Source organism: Pundamilia nyererei, unplaced genomic scaffold (genome assembly GCF_000239375.1).
Source record: "Pundamilia nyererei isolate P.nyererei 1_Seehausen unplaced genomic scaffold, PunNye1.0 scaffold00022, whole genome shotgun sequence".
In the NCBI taxonomy this organism is placed as follows: Eukaryota; Metazoa; Chordata; class Actinopteri; order Cichliformes; family Cichlidae; genus Pundamilia; species Pundamilia nyererei.
The window spans coordinates 4,984,464-5,006,714 of record NW_005187423.1 but is presented as its reverse complement, the minus strand read 5'-3'; positions in this window follow the sequence as shown (position 1 = coordinate 5,006,714).

The following is a 22,251-nucleotide window of genomic DNA, read 5'->3' as shown; positions in this document are numbered from 1 at the left end:
GCGGCACCCTGCTCCAGTGTGTGTTTATTAAAATATAATGACGTCAGCCTGTGACCTCTGAGGGAATCATATTAAAAAAACAAAACGTGTTGTACAGCTCTCTCTTCCCTTTCATTCGATATATTACTCAATACGGTTTCTTGAATTTTTTGTTTCCAACTTTGACTTTCGGCACTGACAATGAATTTCAAGGTTAAAATGTCTAGCCAGCCTAAATACTCATATCCCCCAACACCTATTATATTGATGTGAAGTTTTAAGACGATCCATAACAAATTGTGGGTAATATAACGTTTTTACTGATTTTCAGATTTGAGCCGTTACTGGCATCTACCATCACAGAAAATCTTGAAAACTGTGACAAACAATTAAATGGAAACAATTACATACTTCCTCCTTTTGGGGGGAGATAATAATAAGGATGCTTAAAATATCAATCAGAGCTACGGTAGAGATAAAACGACCAAAACACATGATACTCATAGTATAAATGTGCACAACTGAATAAGCAGGCAGGCATTTTACTTAGCTCAGAAATAAAGCAGGAAGTCTCTGCATGCTTGTCTTTGTGTAAAGATACTATTTTTGGCTGTCATGCCATGACATCATATGCGGCTAATGTCACAGCATGAGATGTCAATTAAGAAGATAAAAGACAACTTATAAAGATAATAATGGATGTTGTGTTATCGTCTCAACGCGTGCAGCCTGGCCTATGTGAAAGCCATGGACCACAGGCGCTGTAAACTGCAGAGCTGATGAAAAATAACCTCAAGGACCCCAGTCACTGAAAGCCTCGGCACCAGTGCATGCAATTTTTCCTCAAGTACATTAAAAGTCCCAGAAAATACCACAGTTTAAACTTAAAATAAACACTTTTCACTTAAGAAATATCATCTGACACGGGCTGATAGGATCATGGCTGTATGGATCTTTTAAAAGTCTGCAGACCTCCCATAGCTCTGTGTGCTCTTATATTGGCAGCAGCATGCTGTGCATCACGCAGAGTAAAAAGAAGAGACAATGCAGTGTGTGGCTGAGACTAAAGCAGAAGAGATCTCATATGAGTAGGGCGGTCACAGGTGGACAGAGGAGTGAAGAGGGAAAATCCACAGTAAGGATGTATAAGGAGAGTGGAAAAGAACAGAAAAATCTAGAGATAAACAAAACCAGACTCACTGAGGCACTCTGTTCACATAGCGACTTGTGGTGTTTGTGGATATTTATCAAACAGCAGCACCAATCTAGAAGCTAGTTCAGCTGTAATTTCATGCACTTTTCATTGAGTCATGCGTTCGAGGCAAAAGAGTGCAAAGACAGTGCTGTTGATTGTGCACGCATGCTGTCTGCCAGTTTCAGAGAAAAACATTATTTGATAAGTGCTCGACAACTACATCAGGAAAACTGGTCGTCACCTCACCAGAGATTTTTTTTTTTTTTCATAAGAGGTGTGAAACTCTTTAGGCAAGTGCTCAATGCACTAAATGGTTTGAATTTTTTAGAAACTTGGTCCTAAAGCACTTTGAGTGCTCTGGGAGAGTAGAAAAGCACTCTAACACCATAACAAAATGTTGTTTAATTTGTGATTGTAAAAAAAAAGGAATGAAAAAACTGGTCTGGATTTTACTTTCTGTTCAAATGACAGGAAAGCTTTGCTCGTTTATACATTTGAAAAGTCACAAATACTTTGATACTGCAAATATCAGATATTTGTTCACCATAATCACTGTATTTATTATTTTATTCTAAAGGAGTTATGTGTTGATGATTGCATCCATTTGGAGTGACTATACTATGAGTATATCTTATGTCAAAGCATTGTCTTCTTTCACAGGAAAAAGAAAAAAAGAGGACGCCTAAGGGTCTTAAAGACAAGATGTTTGTTTATGTCTAGGCAAACCCACAATCTTTCCCCTTTGCCTTTTGTTGCCTAAATCACAGCTTGCTATAAATATTGTATTTTCCATCACCAGCCTAAAAATCTTTGAGCAAAAGGCTGTCTGTCATACTGACAGATAAGAGCACTGATCTACTATTAAATTAAATACCACAACAGTGTTATGAATAGTGCTTACGGTATCTGGTTGCATGTCTCTTTCCTGAAATAACATCATATATAACATTATATATGCATTATGCATGTATTTACATTACAGAATCATCCATCAAGGTAGTCATAGACTATGGCCACTACAGGGGGCAATGTTTGCAATATTGGAAAGTCCCATTTAAGAGAGTTTTGCTGACGTCTGACGACTTTCTTGTGAGAAATAATAAGTGTAAAACTGTTGAGCAGAAGTTGGGGGTTCCAGCTTTTGGAATAAAATTTAATTGGGCACTATTGTCTTTCAGGGTAAAGACGTAAAACAGAAAATTTGATTGTAGTCAATCTAGCACCAGTCCATATGTTAGTTTTATTTCTATAGCACGTTTACAATCAACAAGGCTGACTTTACAAGTTAGTTTAAAACATGCAATATAAGACCATAGATCAATAAGATAAATACAACAAAATAAACCATAACACCACACAAATGCAATAGCTTTGACTAAACGCAAACTAAAAAAAAAAAAGAAGACACCAACACATTAAAAGAAATCAGATTTGCCGGTTTAAATATGTTACATTATAATTAAAGACTGTAAGTTAAAGTAACAGGTAAAATCAGATCATGAAAAACAGTTTAAAAACCATCATCATCCTCTAAATGTTCATGGGAGATTCTAAAATGCTTCTCACATGGCCGCCAAATAACATCCTTATACCTTTTGAAGAACTCCAAACTGTAATTTATGTTAAAAGGCAGTATCTGTGCACCAACAGAGATGTGTTTAAGGACATTTTCAGAATATCAATTTTTAGCAGAGTTAGTTTTTAGTCTTGCATACAGACAAAAGAAGGTCTAAAGAAACATATGGCCTTAACCTTATCATAGCTAAGGCCTCAACATTACTGGGAAAACAATCTGCTAAATTTAGTGCAAAATCTCATTTCTATGACACAGGGTGAATCTGGAAACTATTAAAACTGCTAGTAATCCATAAATGGAGTCTTAGTCATATCAGTGGACTGGGGTGATTTGCGGTTGTGTTGCTGGACTTGTTACAGGCCAGAGTTTTTAGCAGTGTTAGTACAGTGTGCTTAATAATTACAAAAATAACAGTCGTTAAGTCATTACCCCACCAGCCCTCTGATAAACCTTTCCAGCAGCAATGGGGCTGCTAGCTGTTGTAGACTTTCTTTAATGGGATTTGACTAAAAGTTTCAGAAAAGAGTCATGGCATAAAAAGCCATGCCCAGTGTTTCAAGATAAGTTATTCTTTGAATGTTGTGTGCAATTCTTGTGTGCTTAGTTAAAACTAGAATGCGTTCTGTCAGTTCTTGGGAAATAACTCTCTTTCCTACGGCAATCCCAAAAGTAAGGTCTCCAAAGTATTGGGGACATAGAGAAATTGTTCATACAGCTGTTGGACACACTGCTTTGATTGATGCTTCCTCCACTCCCAGTGGAGGAATGGGATGTTCGATCTGGGCTTGGCAGTCCTTGAAAATGGAGCTCCTGTTCAACACTATCGCCAAGTGCGAAGTTTGATTCAAATCGATTTTTGAACCCAAAAGGCGTTAACCCAGTTGAAATTCAATGCCAATCGACAGAAGTGTAGAGAAGCGTAGAGCTGCCAACCGGGCAAAAGAAAAATAGAGCTATATCACATTATAATGTGAACACTTTATTGTTTTAACAATATACTTTTCATGTTTGAACAACATAATATTATGTTATTACAATATACATAATTATCACGTTATAACAAAAAACCTTTCACGTCCTTACAATATAATTATGTATATTGTACTAACGTGATATTATGTTGTACAAACATGAAAATTATATTGTTAGAACAAAAACGTTTTCACGTTATAATTTTTCTTTTGCCTGGGTGGCAGCTCTACGCTTCCGTATTATGGAGAGTTGTGCACTGATGTAATAATAATAATAACTTTATTTGTAAAGTGCTTTCAAACAAAGTGCTGTACAGCTATTTGAAACTAAAAAGATGAATAAATAAAAGGGATAAATAGTAGTACAAGTAAAAACACAATACAAGTTAAAAACGGTAAGAATTTAAAAACTAAAAGGCATAGAATCAAGACATGTGAGATAGGGTGAACAAATGTGTCTTCAACTTAGTTTTAAAAACCTCCACAGAGCATGCCTGCCTAATATTTTGAGGGAGGTTGTTCCACAAGAATGGGGCACAAAAAGAAAAAGCACACTCTCCAACGGTCTTTTTTCTGGTTCTAGGAACTTTTAAAAGGCCAGAGTCCTGAGATCGTAGAGCACAGCGTGGAACATAAAGGTGTAAAAGGTCGGAGAGGTATGAAGGTGCCAATCGATTTAAAGCCTTGTAGGTGAGCAGCAGGACTTTAAAATCTGCTCGAACCTGACAAGGTAGCCAGTGAAGAGATCTCAGAACAGGGGTAATGTGCTCAAATTTCCCACTTCTTGTTAAAATGCGAGCAGCTGCGTTTTGCACCATCAGGAGACCTCTGAAACTTTTCTTTGGAAGCCCAGAAAGAAGAGCGTTACAATAATTAATACGTGAAGACACAAATGCATGGACAAGAACCTCTGCAGTGTCACTTGAGAAAACTTGGCTATGTTCCTCAAATGGTAAAAGGTGGTCTTTGTTATCTCTTTTACATGAGACTCGAAGGAGAGCACCATGTCGAACCACACGCCCGAGTTTTTTACCTTGTCCCTGCAATTTATGACATCGTCATCAATTTTCAAGATAAAAGTTTGGGACAAGTGCTGAAATTTTTGTGGCCCAATGACCATCAACTCTGTCTTATCAGAAATGTTTGTTCCCTAAGTTGAAAGCTAAGAGGTGAAAGATGAGGTTCAACGCTTCCTGAAAGACATGGCGGCGAGCTGGTATGACATGGGCATTCTAAAACGGCCACAGTGTCTACAAAAATGCATCAAAAATTATGTAGAAAAATAAATAATTCTTCAACCTTTAAAATTATGTAAATATTGTAGAAAATAAATGGTTGTTTATATTTTTTTTTAAAAATAGGAGACCTTACTTTTGGGATTGCCCTCAAACATAATTTGACCGACACAATTTTCTTTATCACATTTGCTAACGAGCTCATGTGCTCATGCATAGTGAACTGGATTTCTTTCAGGATGAAAAATGAAGCAAAATCATATATTTGCATTTCTGCCCATGTGAAGCTTGATTTAAAAGCATGCCAGTGCCCCTCACATCAAACCGCCAACATTATACCACAAGGTTTACAACCTTACAACCTTGTACAAAACTCAGCCGTGGTTTCTATAGTTGGCACATGTATGATGATTCAGCTCATAAATCTTAACACACTGCTCTCCAATAGATAAGTTCTCTTTACAGGTTAAAAGTATGGGTATCCGTATAGGTTTTGGCAAAACTGCTCTTAATTTACTTGGTATCGGATTGATCGCATGACATCATATGTGACCCCTTCCCACAAAACTATAGAAATTAACTACAGGCAGGGCTCAGAGAACAGCTTACAGCTTGCCGTGAGAACTTTATTTAGCAAGCTCTTTATTAGTATTTAATAAAGAGCTGTATTGTGTGTGATTACAAGCCAGTAGGATTCATCCTCTCTATGTTTAGCTCTAGTTCACTTAATTTTACAGGTTAACATGAGGTTAATTGCACTGAAAGCCTGGGTCCCAGAACGTATAGCATATAGTGGCCTGAGTGGTGTAACTTGTTTATTGCTTACCAACACTTGCACCAATGCCATTATGCATTTAAAGAACAAATAATGAGAGAAGTAAATCATTACCCAAAAGAAGAAACATATTAATTGATGTCATTTAGTTGCAAAAGTCTCTAATAAATTAAAGGTAGTTACATAAAGTTTAGAACCAGGTTACCTAGCAACAGATGTTGTGATTAAACACTAAAGTATGAAATGATTTGGGCACCTAAGATGCTGCAGATTTGTTGAAGTAAAAAAAACACACAAATCTTACCCCAGGAAGGGCTTTAATAGAACATTCACTTATTACTTACTAAAGTTAACTTTAATCTAACTTTAAATCTAACAGTAACAGATACTTAGAGCAGCATAAATGACTGTTAAGTGTCTGAGTTTTGTTTTTGCAAGATTATTTTCTTAAGTCAAATTTTCACAAGCTATTAAGTTAAAAGCCAGTGTATTCAAATCATTGGGATTGGTGCTGTAAGCCCAAGGGGAGCAATTATCAGGGTATTGGAACGGATAAAACATGGTGATATGTTTGTAGGCAGCACTGTAAGCTGTAAGTGATACCAACACTGAATAAGCTTCTTGATCAGACTCCGAACAGGCTGTGGAACACTGTGTGTGTACTATTTGTTACTATTTTTTACTGGAGATACATCACATTTTGTCACTGCAAAATTTTACGGTACTTACTAGTTTAATGGGTTTATCATGTGAAGTGAGAGTGTCATTATTTCTGGGCATTTTTACAAACCCACCCACGCTGCGGGCTTTAATGCCAGTCACAGGGATCAGACACCCCTGTTGCATTCTCAACTTGAAAATAATATAAAATGCTTTTCAACTCCTGCAGATGTGAGACTCAGTGGGAAGCTGTTTTAAATATGCACTTTTAACTTGATTATGGCTGTCAAAGAAATTTTGACACTACGTATTCCCCAAGAATTATATTTGAAAGCATTTTTGTGATCAACTTTGTTCTATACTTCATAGTAATTCATGTTTCATTGTTTCACTTTTCTTTGCTTCCTTCACAGACCAGCTTTTGCACATTGAATTTTCTCTATATTATTTGAATTTTCTCTCATATATTTTTTTTCCTGCACCATGCATTACACCCTTTTTCAAGATGTCACATTATATGAATATATTTAATTTATCTTATCCTCCCTCTGTCCACTTTTTCTATTTCCTTCCACATCTCCTTCCATATTTTATTTCCTTGCCACCCTCCCTTCTCTCTGACTTTTGACTGAGTAATAAATCATTCAGTCCACTTGAAGGAGCTTGGAGCACTCTCACATGGTCTCTGTGACCTAGAAATACTAGCAGCTTTCTTCACATGGTTGGCTCTCTGACAGAGATCTTCACATCAGCCTTGGCCCAGTGAGGTCAACACCTTTCTTCTTGCCACACTCTTGACAAATTTTATGCACTGCAGAAATGCCATAATACCATGAGGGATTCGTTTGTTTTTGATGGGGTGGATTTGATTAGGGAGCGTGTTCTACATAAAGAATATCAACATACTTCATAACGAAAAAGTTATACTTTTGACTGAAGTCCTTAGAAATTGAATCACATAGTAATTGCACTGAACAATGACGCAGACAATTTACAAGTTAAAGTTGGTCTACTTAAAGTGAACCATCAAGTCAATTTAGTAAAACAAAAAAATCTAGAGAGTCTAAAGGTAAGCCATTTTCAAGCCCTACTCTTATGGGTGAAACCTGTTTGCGAATCCAGTTATTGACCAAAGTCTCCTTTGATGGACTAGATTTTCTAAAGAACAGCATGTAGTCTACTTACCTCTGTCAACAGTATGCTCAACAATTGTTAGACTATTTATAGATTTAGTCCTGATTAGGACGCACCTTCCCATTACATTCATCTGTGGTGCTAAACCAAAATCATCATCTAACACGTTTTACCGTGTTGATGGTATGATACAGCAAAAACATGTAGTTGAAGCAACACTCTCACAGTTTATGGTGTCTTCATACAACATTGTTCGCAGTGCTCACAGAAGTTCACAATGTTTATGAAGAGAAAACAAAACCAGAAAACAGAGTACAATGTTCACCTGGTGCAAATGCCACCCTGAAACAAGCAGGGAAAGACTAACACTGCTGCGGAGTTTCTTTCTGAATTTGGAAGTAGCCGCTGATGTAATACGCCATCATCACTAATGAGTGTCAATCATATCTGGTGCAAGCTGCAACCAATGTTGCTATGTATATCCTTTGAGCCAATTCTGTAATAAACTGTATAGTATGTCATGTTTGGTTCCAACAAACAAATTATTTTAGATCATTATAGTTATTTATTTTATTGTTAACATTAAAAATGAAGCTATTCTAAACTGCTTTGTGAAAACTCAAAGAAAACACAGAGACTGAAAAATATCAGTAATAAAAAGGTGATCTTTTGAAAAAATATTTTTAATTTTGCACATGTGACATTGGCTATGATTTTGCTTTGAATTTAATTATCTTTTGTTTTTGTTTCTTTTGATTTTTACAAATTATTAGCAATGATTAAGGGCAGATTTTCATCAACAATATTTTCACAGCTTTTATACAACAAAACACAATTATAAAAGTATCTGGCTAATTCACTAATTTCTACTCATCAATATCAACAGAGCATCACTGAGAATACCATTATGTCCTGCAGTACATGACTACACTGTCCAAAAAAGGAATACTTTTTAATCAGAGTATAGAATCAAGTCAATTAAAACGCTAGCGTATTAATGTGGTCAGCTAAGTAGCAGAGAGGATCATTAATCAGGTTCAGCTGCTTTAAATTAATTAACAGGTGCACTAGAGGGGCAACAATGAGACAACCCCCCAAACAGAAATTGTTTTATAGATGGAGGCCACTGACATTTTTCCCTTCTAATTTTTTCTGATGGTTTTTCCCTGCTGGACAGGACTGCAGAAGGTCCTCAACCCATCAGCAGGATCAGCATCTGCTCCTTTGTGCAAGGATGAAGAAGATGAGCACTGCCAAAACCTTACAGAATGACCTCCACAAATTACTGAGTACCATTTTGAGTTACTGCAATACAATTTCCGCAAAATTGATTAAGCTGCTGGTTCCTTTTTTCACTTTCATTGTCTTTGAATTCAGCCTGCTGTAGGTTGATCATTTTCATTTCCATAAAAATGTGCCATCCCTTTGTTCCCAGCACATTAACCAGTCCATATCAGTACACATATATAGCATGATTTTTTTTACCCATTCATTTTCAGTTTTTAAAGTGTTCCTTTCATTTTTTAGCATTATGTAAGGCATTTCAGGACAAAGAGAGGGTCGTAATCATAACGTCAGTAGTTGGATCCAAGTGTTCTCCAGTGTGAACCATCTTTGGTCAAGATACATGTGTGAATGTTAGAAAAAATGCTATGTGAATGAATAAATAAGGCTTTAAAAGCTACACAAGTGTCAGCTTGTTTACAATTTGATTATCCCAATTTTTAATCCAAATTTATGTGACCTGTGGGTTTGTTGCTATAGCATCATCTTCACAATTAAAAGCAGAAATAAGCAGAGAAGTCCAATCAAATTAAATAATTTCAAATGGTATAAAAAATAGCAGACAAAGAAACTCGTCATTGCATGTTCACACATTAACACGTAACATTGAGGTGATACCACAGGATTCACATGATGGCCTTAATTAACTAAGAAAAGACTTTCATGAATCATCGTAAAAGGTCACAGTGGTGATGTGGAGGTGATTTCTGCTTTTTAACATGAATTGCACTCTAAAACATGAGCAGAAATGTTTGATATATAATTTTAGTTATTTAATGTGAGAGGTTGTTTTTTTTTTTGCTCTTTTCTTACCAAACAGATAACAGTGGACAATAACGGGCAAAAACAGGATGCCACATACTTACAGTAACTACATCTCCATCATTACTGAAGCTGATGGCACAGATGTCTGTTCAATCAAATCCAATCAAACCCACACATGCGTTTGAACAGCACCACTAAAAAACTAGTTGGCTGAAAACTGTGTTCAGAGAACTTTGATGGTGTACAGTATTTTTCTAGAAACACAGAGGACAACAGTGAATAGAGACAAATAAATTGATGGACTTTGCGGAATTCACATGGGAGATTGTGGAAGGTTCAAAATAAAGGAAGAGAAAATGTTTCAATATGCGACTGGGAAGATTGGAAGGCCAGGCTGTGCCACATGGGAGCTGGTTGCAATAAGTCTGTAGTTCATCTGAACACAAGCAGGTGAATTAGGTATTCAGCAGGAGCACTATGAGCCAGGCTAACTGAGGAGAAGGTGACTGACTGGGGCACAAAGTTGCACAGGTAGGTATCCTGGAATTATATTAAGTAGGATGGCCATGAAACAGCTTGCCATTGCTGTTGTTTATCAAAAATGCCCTTGCCTTGTTCATTTTTTAATCTATTTGTTTTTGACAAGCAGAAAACAGCCAGCTACACTGCTGGCTGAAACAAAGAAAATCCATGATCCAACTCAGAATGAAAGTATGCCTCTTTACATAGTATAGACCAGGGTTCTCATGTTAATTTTAGCTCATAGCCCATGCGCAACCCAATTTGGTCTCATATGGGAAGGTGCAAAAAAAAAAAATCACCACATAGTAGCCCCTAAAAAAGACAACCCTCTGAATTATTCCCTTTCTTTTGGTATAAAGACTTGCATTCCTAAAATCTTTAATTAAACATTTACAAAGCAGACAAACAGCCTTTTTCCTCATAAAAATACAGGCAGTTTTATTAATAAGTGACTCTTTATCCACTGCAGGCCCCTGGGCAAACTCAGGACAGCTGGCTTCCTTTGGAGCTCCCACCCTTCCAGATGAGCTAGAGGAAGTGGCCAGGGAAAGGCAGGTCAGGGCTTCTACTGCTGGCCCTGCTACCTAAGCTTGGATGGATGGATGGACGGACGGACTAAACCTCACGTGTCCAGTCGGCCAACCTAAACCCTTAGGTTAACCAGTTCTGACCAACAGGCTACATGTCTGACACAGAAATTGTTATGTGGTTTTGGCCCATAAATATTTTTATAGCTTTTTTTTAAATATATGTTTTGTGAAAGAGACCTTTTAAAACACAAAGTGCCAAACACCCTGCTACTATTCAGCAGAGGGCATTAATGCTCCTTTCACGTAATATTTTTCAGACAGCAATTGCAGTCATCCAAGTGAAACACCCTTCACATCAGCCTTCCATTAGTAATCTGTCATTTAAGATGTTGGAAATTTCTGCAATATCGTCTTACATATGGAAATAAAAAACTACAAGTGTCAATTCACTGCTGGCAGCATGGCTGGAAAATGGACAGGCTGACTCATATAAACTCACTGCTTTCAAACACAAAGCAGCAATTGTAAAATTCTTGTGAACCTAAAAATGGCCGGATTTGTTTTCACTCCACATTTTAGGAAGTGGGCACATGTCTGGTACAGACATGAACAAAACAGGATTTTTATAATTTCGCCAGGTGTAATTTACCAATTATTTTTTTCCCTAGTGAAAACTGAAATTGCCCTTCAGTTGTTCCAAAGGTTTGCTGCTCTTGATTTTCTGTTAGTAGGTTTGTGGCACAATTCGGAAATCTTTATGTGATATTGTTACGGTTTCATGGATTGTATAATCAAGGGTTCCTGTTATTATCCTTACTTTTTTTTTGCTTCCTTCCTTTTCTAAATATTCAGGATTTATTTTTAAATCTTCAGTTCTCGTTTTATTGGCTGTTTTCCTTTTTCATGTAAGTCGTGTAAACCACAAGTCACCTGCCAAATTTGGAAGCATTGCAGATTTATATATTAATGAAAATGAAATTTAGGAAAGTAAAGACTGAATAAAATGACTCTTATTGTCTTGTTTCACTGTTCCTTCTTTTTTAAAGAAACAGTATAGTCTATTTTGACACACATTACTCATTAGAGTGCATTAAAATTTGCTTTGCTCCCTGCTGTCATGTCCTGTCTGTTTTTTTGGCGTACATTAAAATATTAAGGCTACTTAATCATTCATGCAGATTAAGACAAAATAAGAAATAAAACCAATCATTTCTGAATAAATTGCAGTGGGATTGTTGCTGTTACTTGACTTGTTCTATTGCATTGTCTATTGAGGGTTGGGGTTAAACGTTGATATTTTTTAAAACCTCCTGAGTTTCTATTTAGGAACTCAGGATTCGTGTTAGACACTGCCAGGATCACTATACTGCTGTCTGTCAGACTGCACAACTGGGACATTATACCATGCAAATACAATACTAAATAAAATGTCTTTATTTTTGAAAATCTAACATCTTGTAGCATGTAGGCTTCTATAATTAACAGGGGGCTTTTATTTTAAAAATCTAAGATGTCTCTGAACATTATATTGCTTTCCTGAAATTAACTAGGGGTTTTTATTTTGAAAATTTCAGTCCATTTAAGCATCTTAATACCATCCAGGTTCTGGAGACTTTTATTACAAACTATCCTGGGGCTTTTATTTTGAAAGTCAAATATCAAATATCAACCAAATATTGGTAAGCTCATATATAACTTAACGCTTTTATTCTGAAAATTCCATAGATTTTAAAGCTGAAAAAAACCCACTGGCTTTATTTTGAAAACTTTACACACATTTTGTCATTCCTAAAAATGTATCTGTGTTTACCGTACTGTATGTCTATACACAAACTCACAGACTGTCAGAGATACTGACTGACAGATGGATAAATAGCTTTAAATAGCTTGAAATGCATAGGTTTGAATTTTCAGGCAGGGCCCCATGATAAGTATCAATCGGTTACACAGAGAAGTGAAACTGAATCATAATATTCAAATGAATTGCTTCGTCAGTTGTCAGTGCTGGTACCTGTGTCGATAAAGCACAATGAGATTTTTATCTAACCCTAGCCTTTTAACGATAACCCTAACCAAGTGACACAAATAGTCACAGGCAGTGTGCTGGCAGTGCCTTGTTGAATAAAGGTTATCACTGACCATATAAACACAGTTAGCAGGGGACAAAACAAAATGCCTGTGAATGACACATTGTGTCACAGGTGCAACAGATATAGCGAGAGAAGTAGAACTGGCAAGACGCACTGAAAGATGGCAAAGGAGGAGGAGATCGTCAGGTAGAACAACAAGTATGTGTATGTGTGTACACCTGAAAATGTACATTATAGTATTATCGGCATAAAAAAAACAAGAAAAATATAAGGTACTTTAGCGCTTTTACTAAAGTTATGTTGTGATGATTACTTTTCCTTTTTCAGTAAGGTACAGTACTCTCCATTTCAAACTACTCTGTGTGCATGTATGTACACATTCCTGTATATATCTGCTTACTAAAGAAAAAACCAGTAAAGCTAGGTGGTGATTGTTCTCCAAAGATTTGTGTGTAACTTGGTGAACCAGGCATCTTGCTATTATGCTTATGATAATCAGGTTTTTATCAGTCAATATCAGTCAATATGAGAAACATATTCTGAATCAGGTAATATCTTACATACATACCTTCACTGGGGTTATCTTCCTTTACTTCTTTTTCTCCCAGACCCACCAATCGCAGAGTTGACATACGTGCTAAATCATCTCTATGTGAGCTTGAACCAACAACCTTTCAGTCCAGTGAACTCTTCAGAGAAAAAAGGGCCTTATTCTTGCTCTTGTCACTTATTTATTTTAGCACATCATTCAATATTTGCAGTATGCTGTTGGAGAATTTGGTATAAACGACATGAAAAAAAGGTCCATCCGGCCTTGTTTCAATACCAAAACCTGCAGGTTGTGGCATAATGATGTAAGAGGTATTTGCTTGACACACTTTAGTACAAGTTGAGTATCCTGTAAGCTCCTCAGAAATAAATTCTTCTTATTTCTGCCAGTTGTATGCAAAAAAAAAAAAAAAAACTTCTTCTGAGGAGGATGATCACTCAGAAGGGTCTGAGACTAGAGTCCCTAGTCTTGGTTGAGGTCATTTGGGCATGTCCCACCAGCAGAGGCCCCAGGAGGCTGGACAACTAGGCTCTGGTAAAAGAGGCTACATAAATACTACAAAATTCAGGCATCCTACAGTCCAACTCAGACTGAATGGGGCACAAAAGCTGACTATTCTGGAAACTGTGTCAGCACTTATCATCATGCAGCTTGTATGTTTTGCATTTGATGATCCTATGGATTTATATCAGCACAGCACAGCCTCATATACGTTTTGGTCAATATTTAACATCCTTTTGACATATGTTTTTCAGTTTGAATGTCCATTTTGATTAAGGTACAAGGGATTTATTCTGCCTCGTTTATTATCTTTATCCAATTTCAAGGAACTCAGCACTGGGTAGTATTGGCTAGCAGCCAGTATTGGGCAGTATATATTTTTAACACATACACAAATTATAAGCATATGACGTATTTAAGCTCATTTTAAGTTTAAAGTTTGGTAAACTAATTTTGGGTAAATTTTAATTATAAGTTTTATCAGAAACTAGTGTAATGAATTATACATTATGAATCCAGTGCTCATGCTGAGACTGCAATCACCTCTACGTTTGGCTCAGTGTTTATCCAGTTTTAATAACTTCTCTCTTTTTTCCCATGGATTCATATGGAAATTAGAAAAGTACAAAAAAAAAAAATCAGAACATTTCTGTGATGCTATCAATTAATCAATCAGTGACCTTTTATAATGAAAACAGGGAAGACGTCAAGCAGGGTGGAATACAAAAAGAACTTTGCTTTGTTTAAGTCACTCAACTTCCCCACCAGCAGTCGAAGCCTTTTTTATCCATCATATATTTACTCAGTTTATATTAGATCCTCAAAGCACCTGCTACTCCCTTACTCATCTCATTATTTCTGTGATGTGCGTATATAAGAAAAAATGAATTCACAATTATACTGTGAAAGACAGGAACACACACACACACACACACACACACACACAAAAGTCAACGAATGAACTTTTTTGCATACTACAGTCGTACATTTTGGCAGTGGTGTTGTATAGGAACATATAGGAAAATGTACATGAAAAAATTAAATATGTATACATAATATATTGTAAGTAGTAAGTAATTAATGAAGTATGACTGTTGTTTGTGCAATGTTCCAGCTCTCGAGGTTGAATTAGGGAGAGTTATGAAAAAGCAGTAGTGAATGCTGTATTATTAAAACTATAAATAAAGTATAAATAAAGTATAAACTATAAATAAGTTTGGGGAAAATGCTAAAAGATAGACGAGCGAGCTTAGTGAACACATTTTTATGACAGGTGTGTTGCAGCAAACTGAGAACTCAATTTCTACCATGGTTTTCCACATTTCCTTCCTTCATTGCAAAGATTTGTTTGTTAGTCCAATTCTCTCATCAGACTTGACTTGAAAACTGCAGCAGTGATGTATGTAAAGGTGTGCTGTGACAGATTTGCTGGTAACTAAATTGAACTGGACAAGTAAGCCTACATCAATAAAGCAGAGCTGATAGAGTGTCCTATTTTGGGAGTGAATAGGAGAAGCTATGATTCAAGTAGGCTAGGTCATTACTCAAAAAGTGATCTGTACTTAAGCCAAGTGACTTGATTTTGCTGACTGGTTAACAGTATTTATGGAAACATTTCATGGTCCTATCTTCAACCCTGCATTTTTAGTTTGGGCATTTAAGTTGTGCTTATTGTGAGTTTCTGCATAGTTTGTTTGTGGTTCATGTAATTTTGAGTGTTGTATTCTAGGTCACTTTTCCTGCCTTCCTGTTTCTTGTTGTTTTGAATAGTTTCAACTATTTACCCTGGTGTTTCTCATCTTCCTGATTATCTTGTGTGTATATATATATACAGTATATGTGTGTGTGTGTGTGTGTATTGCTTTGTTGTAATGCGTGTTATTGTTTGATCCCTGTGAGGCTCTATACTATGAAGCTCATTCAAGATACCCAGGTTATCTTTCCATTATCTGGATTCACTTAACCTAACATTGCTGATCAGGAAAAACAGCCACTCAAAGCTGGCTATCAACTCGCTAAGTTAATCCGGGGTTTCCCCTGTGCGTTCACACGAAAGGGGTGTTGGCAGCAATCTAAGGCACTTTTAACGGATCATGTCATACAATTACAGTGTAGGTGTCCAGCTTTAGGACATATTGGATATTAGAAATAGAACAATAGAGTGTCTGTGAAACGGTTTTCTGCCAACAGAAAAATAAAATAATAACAAAAAATCAAAGAATCTAAAAATCTTAAATCTAGATAAATGATTTATTACTGATGCAAATTTAGGGAAAGAAAGACATTAGAAGACCCTGGCATTTTTCTCACGCAGAGGTTCAAGGGATCTTCCAGCAATTGTGATTCCATTTTCTGGAAATCTGATTGGTCAGTAGGTGGTGATTTGCTATCTGTTGATCGCAAATCTGGATATTTAGTTGCTCTGGAGTGCATTACGTTCACAACTTAAGTTACGGTAGCAATTTCCCCGATAAGAAATGGACCACCTTACTAATAGAAAAAGCACAGGGTTAACCCTGAAGTTATCTGGATAAGCCAAAATCCATCTTCAGAGTATAGGTAAGATTCAGTTTACTTGAATCTTGCAACCATTTCCTTCATTATCAATACAGGTAGTTTTCTGCATTACATCTGCCTGCTTCAAAAAAGCTTAAAAATCAGACATCAGCTTTGTGTAAACAGTAACAATCTTCCAACAATCTTCCTCGTTATGATCCTGTGGTGCTAGGAGTTTCGCCAGTAGGTTACAGTGGTGGCCATTAAAAGCGATCCCTTATAAAAGTAATGCAGGCCAGGCATGGAATAGCCAACAGTAAAACAGAACTTTTATTTTGCTGTATCAGAATAATACACCACAGTGTGCACCTGGACAAAAACTGTCTTCCTTCAACTCATAACATAGCAAAACTTTTAACATGCCTTCAACAGCTTAAGTTATAGACCAAAATTCACTGATGTTACAAAATAAAATCATAGAACTAGAGTTAAGTTTCAAATAAACAATATACATACAGATAATGCCTCAAAAGATGAAAGATTGAGGGCAGATGCGTGTGGATTGGTGGCACTCATCGAGACCAACTTCCTTAAAACTTCCTACTTCCTTCCACTTCCTGCAATGTCACTATGAGTCAAAACTATTCACAAAATCACCTATTTTGTGAATAGGTGATTTTGGGGGGTACTAAAAGCACAGTAGCACCAACACTATCAGCATATACACACTTGCTTAACATCTTATTAGGAACTCTTAAGCACCTGCTTATTGATACAGTCCTTCAGTGCATAAAATCCTGCAGATAGGACTGGAGCTTGGGTTAATGTTCACATCAGAGGTAGGAAAATGTGGTCTTCTGATCAAAGCCACTGGACTTTCACTATAGCATGCTTTTTGGTGCTAGAAAGTATAAACTGTATAAATCTCCTGTGAATTTAGCAAAAAGGAATCTCTAGAATCTAGATTCAAACATCCAGTTCCACGAACAGGTATGCCTTGATAAAGAGAGAGGTCAAAAGTGAAATATCAGAATGGTTTGAACCCGATACTTAAAAGAAAGTCTATAATAACTCAGATAAAACTACTTTCTAACTGTTCTGAGTGGAAAAGCATCTCAGAATCTTGTGAGGAAAACATAAGCAGCTGTATAAAATATTGAATATTTAACAAGAGGCTTTTGTGAAGCTTCATAACTGTTGTTTACAACTGACTATTTTCTGATTCGTCAAAAAAAGAATAGGGCTGTGACTTTGAAAATAAAGCACACAGGGATGAACACAGTAGTCTGACAATATAATCCCACAGAAACATCCCAGAAGAAATAAACAGAGCAAGGACGACAGACAGACTTTGTTGGTTTAGAGCAGCCACTTTCTGCCACAGAATGAAACTTTAAGCATAGGCATGATCAGGCAGAAAACCAGTGTGAAATAAACTAACCGTAGGGAACACATTAGAGTTAAATAAAATGTGATTTATTATAATGTGACTCTGTGAGGTGTCTATCTCTATGACTAGGCAGCAATTGCACCATCAGTACATATAGAAAAGTCCCTGTTAGTATTGACTACACTACCCCGTAGTCCTTGTGCATTCATGGGATTGGCCCTGATCTGACTAGCATGACTGGGCTGATGACACAGCACAGAGCTGTTGGGAACTGTTGGGAACTGTTGGGAATAGCCCATCCTTTGTTACAACTGCTGTGCGTCACATAAGCATGATTTTATCTGGGTCATGTTTTGACATATTTTGACACTTCCTATCTTTTGTGCATCTGCTAGTTAATAATAGCCACTCCAATTAGTAATTAGTCCAATTACTTGATCATTTCCAGCCTTGTTCCAGCTTTACTTGTTTCCTCTACCAGCTGATATGACTTTGAACAGTGTACAGTTATAGTGTTATGTAGTGAAATTGTGAAAGTTGTGAGAGTTCAACTCCACATTGGGAAGATGACCATGGACACTTTTGCACTACTGGATGACAGTTTGGAGAGAACCATATTGTTAATGTGGTTCTAACTCTACGAACCACGAGAAAGGATGTCCTACAGCTAAATGGAGGAAGCATATCATTGAACATGTCCATCAAAGCTAAGACAAATGTAAAGCATCAAATACTGAATGCATTCACAGCAGAACAAATACAACTAGCTGAACAATGCTGCTCAGTGAAAACCCTATGATCCTGATTGGATCAGATCATGCTCGCCTTATTACTCCTGTGATCCATGGACCGCCCGAGCCAGTAGCAGTCTACACCAAGCTGTGTTGGGCACTGAAGGGACCTACCAATAGTCTTCTGGAGCAAGATGATGTTCAGGCATGCTTACACTCGTCCTTCACCAGATCGCAACAAAAATTCACCAGATTGCAAAAAAGGCTGCGGCAGGTTGACATCCTCCCTTTCAGAAATTAAAATGAGGATGAAGGAGCACAAAGTGGGATCAGCAAGCATTAGATATGCTTGAATCAGAGACAGTTTGGGTACAAGTGGAGGGAGTTGAGCAATGCACCACCCCGTTGCTGCACCGCAAAGACTTTCCTCAGGTGAAGGCCCCTCAAGAGGTTTATTGTGCACCATAACAGTCTGCCTAGTCTTCAACTGCTCCTTGTACTGTACCAGCGAACTGCTTCTTAATGACCTCCTGCTGCCTGGCCCCACGCTTAGACCTTTACTCTGAGGCATGATACTCTGATTCGGCCAGCATGCTGTGGCCATAAGTGGTGGTACAAAGGCCATGTTCTGCCAGGTATGCCTGCTTCCAGAAGATCACCTTCTGCTTCACTTCATGTTAAGTAATGGGCATTAGGAGGGTCCACCTGATGTGAATGAATCTGCTACCATTTGGCACCACTTGCAGAATGAAGGGAAATGAATGAAGACATGTACGAATCTGTCACTGAACACTGCCTTTTATGTGGACAGTTGTCTCCAATCTCTTCTGACTCTACATCAACACAAGTATCTCTGGGACAACTGGATAACAACTACTGGCTACTGGAGGATTTAAGATGCAGAAGTGGGCCAGTAATGTGCTAGAGGGGATGTCCGACCCACCTGCTAACTGAAGATATGATGGCTCTGGCAAAGGGTTGGAAGATGTAAGGGACATGCAGAAGGCCTGGACTCAGTTAACATACACCCTATTGTCCTGTCTTCTGAACACCCTATATCTAAGCTCCTTGTCCAGTACTTTGACGCGCTTCTCTTGCATCTTGGTCCAGATCGTGTCTTTGCAGAGATGTGGCACATTTACTGTATCATCAGAAGTCAACAAGTAATTCAGAGGTATCGGAGACAATAAGTGGAGTGAGAGACCTGCTCTCACTAAAATGGCTTTTTTGACCACAGCGAGACCACAACCCTGCCTTCTGGTAAGCTGGAGACCACTGAAGAAGTCCTCCTCATGGTACTCATTGAAGTAAAATGGATCCTTAATACCTTGTCTGTAAAGCACCAACCACCTGGTCCGTCATAGGGTCAGGATCAGCGGTATCCAATAATCTGTAGCCACTGTAACCCAGTAACCGCTGATCCTGACCCTATGATGGACCAGGTGTTTGGTGCTTTATAGACCAGGTAACTTTATCACTGGTTGAAGATGGAAGCAAAACGAGATCATGTCTGCCCACTTCTACAGCAAATTCCTTGATTCAAACATGATGAATTATGTTGCAGCAAACTGAAAAAGTCCTCAGCACTCAATTTCTACAAACAGTGAAACAGAATTTTCTCAGGTTTTAATCTCTTCATGGGAAAACAGGTGCAGTTTCTCTAATGTGTTGCTTATTTTTTTATCCAAAGTCAGACTAAGTGGTAAAAATCACACTCACTTTTAAAAGAATTGTGTCCTATAAACATATTTTAATGGTTTGTTTTAGCACAAAATGCAAACTCCACCTTCATCTGGCTTTTTATAGAATCAAGATATCTTAAAAAAAATGTTCAGAATAATTAAGCCGCCATACTTCCCATTTAGTTTCTGTGGGAAACTACCCATGAAATAGACAAGCGATCTCCAGAGACTCTGTCCTCACTGTAGAGGAGATTAACACATTATCTGGATAGAGATGTACATGACTGGGGGCAAACTGCAGAGAGGGCTTGATGGGAACTGCAAACTGTGAAATGATTTTAACGTAATCTCATCAATGTTTATGGTGTTGAAGATGTGAGCAGTGACATTCAGTAGTGTACAGGGTGTATTGGAGGGCACACAGAAGTGACACAGGTTCCAGTAAGTTGCGTTCCACTCTGTCTTACCATCATCAGTAATAACAGATCAGTCTCACTTACAGAAATTTGGAATCTAATTTATGTGTCATGAATTAATTTGGGAACAATAATTCTAAGAATATTTCCTATTGCAATATATACATATCTTTAAATGTGTTTATATGCACAGCACTTAACACAATTGTTATATCCTCAAGAGTATAAAGTGTTGCACTACCAGGCTGAAAATCGCATTGTTCTTCCTGAATCTCAGGTACAACAATAGACATACTCTTCTTCCCATGCACTGCATCCACAACATATTCAATTCATTTCATTTCAGTTTTATGTAATATATACAACACCAAATCACAATAATAAAGAAAAAAAGGTATACGTATATAGTGTGGGCAAGTTTCCCCTTCGTGAGCTGCTCAATGATTTGCCAGAATCACTCCATGGCTGAACGGAAGTCCATAGCCTCACCAAAATCCCTGCAAACCCAAGATTTTGCTCCTTTATTAGGTTGATAGTTCCATTCAGCTATGGTATGCACCATTTAATCCAGAGGTTGCAGCATTGGTGCCAAATTAGGTGTAGCCGCCTCATCAATGGAGGTGGAATATGGTCCATTTGGACTCAATGTCCCCAGCATCCCTTGGAATACTGTCAAAGTTCTGGAGGTGGGAGTTGAAGATCTCCTGGGTTCAAATTGAACATGCCATCCTTCTCAATCACATCCCTCCAGGTTTCACTGTCATCACCCATGTAAGTGTTAAGCGCTAACAATAGCCAGAACCCATTCCCCAACCTGATGGCACAGTAAAACAACCCTGTCATCAACAAGGGAAAACTCCAACGTAGAGAGGAATAGGGTGGTTGGTCCCTATACCTGGCCCAAGGGTCTGGGCTTGGTATCCTTATTCTGGGCAACATTTCTTCCTGTTCCTGTATTCCTGTTGAAACGTTCATCACAGAGGTCTCTTGAATCATTCTTGGGCCCTTAGCAATTTGCCTTATTTGACCCTGCAAAGGGGAAATTACTCTGCAAATCATAGCTCCTGAGTTTGCTTGAACCCCTTTAAATCCCTCTGGCATAATTACGTGGTTTTACATATTTACAATATAGACATACTATTAGACATTAGTGCAGTATAAGTAATTCCTGACTTTAAATCACAAAAGACTTATATCTAGTAATGCTTTATAACTGCTGAATAGATCACTTACTAATTCCTTACTAATGCTTAATAGTGTGCCATTATTATAAAGTGTTCCAAACGCTTTCTATTGTAAGAGCTCAGTGTTGAACAGTGAAACATACTTTCAATAAAGTATTGAGTAAATGTTTCCATATACCCCTGTAAACACATGCTGTTTCAGATGAAACTGTTATGTTTTCTAATTAGGTATTATTTTCACAACAGGAGGCTGTCACACTGGATGCAACTCCTCCTCCGCTGTGTGTGCATTAACAAACAAGTTGCACAGCCAGATCTATAAAGAGATGCGAGCAGTGTGTGTCTGTGTGTGTCTGTGTGTGTATGTATAGATTTATCCTGAATCAAGAAACACAGCAAGTGGTGCAAGGCATGTTGAATGAAGTCCACAGTTTCTTCCTGTCTGGCAGACACTGGAACTCTGTCACCCTGAAGAATGAAAAATGGTAACTTCCTGGTATGATTAGAAGTTTTATTAGTTTATTATTACTGTAATTAGTTAGAATTTTTTTTTTACATTCGTTAAGAATGAAATAGTGCTGATAG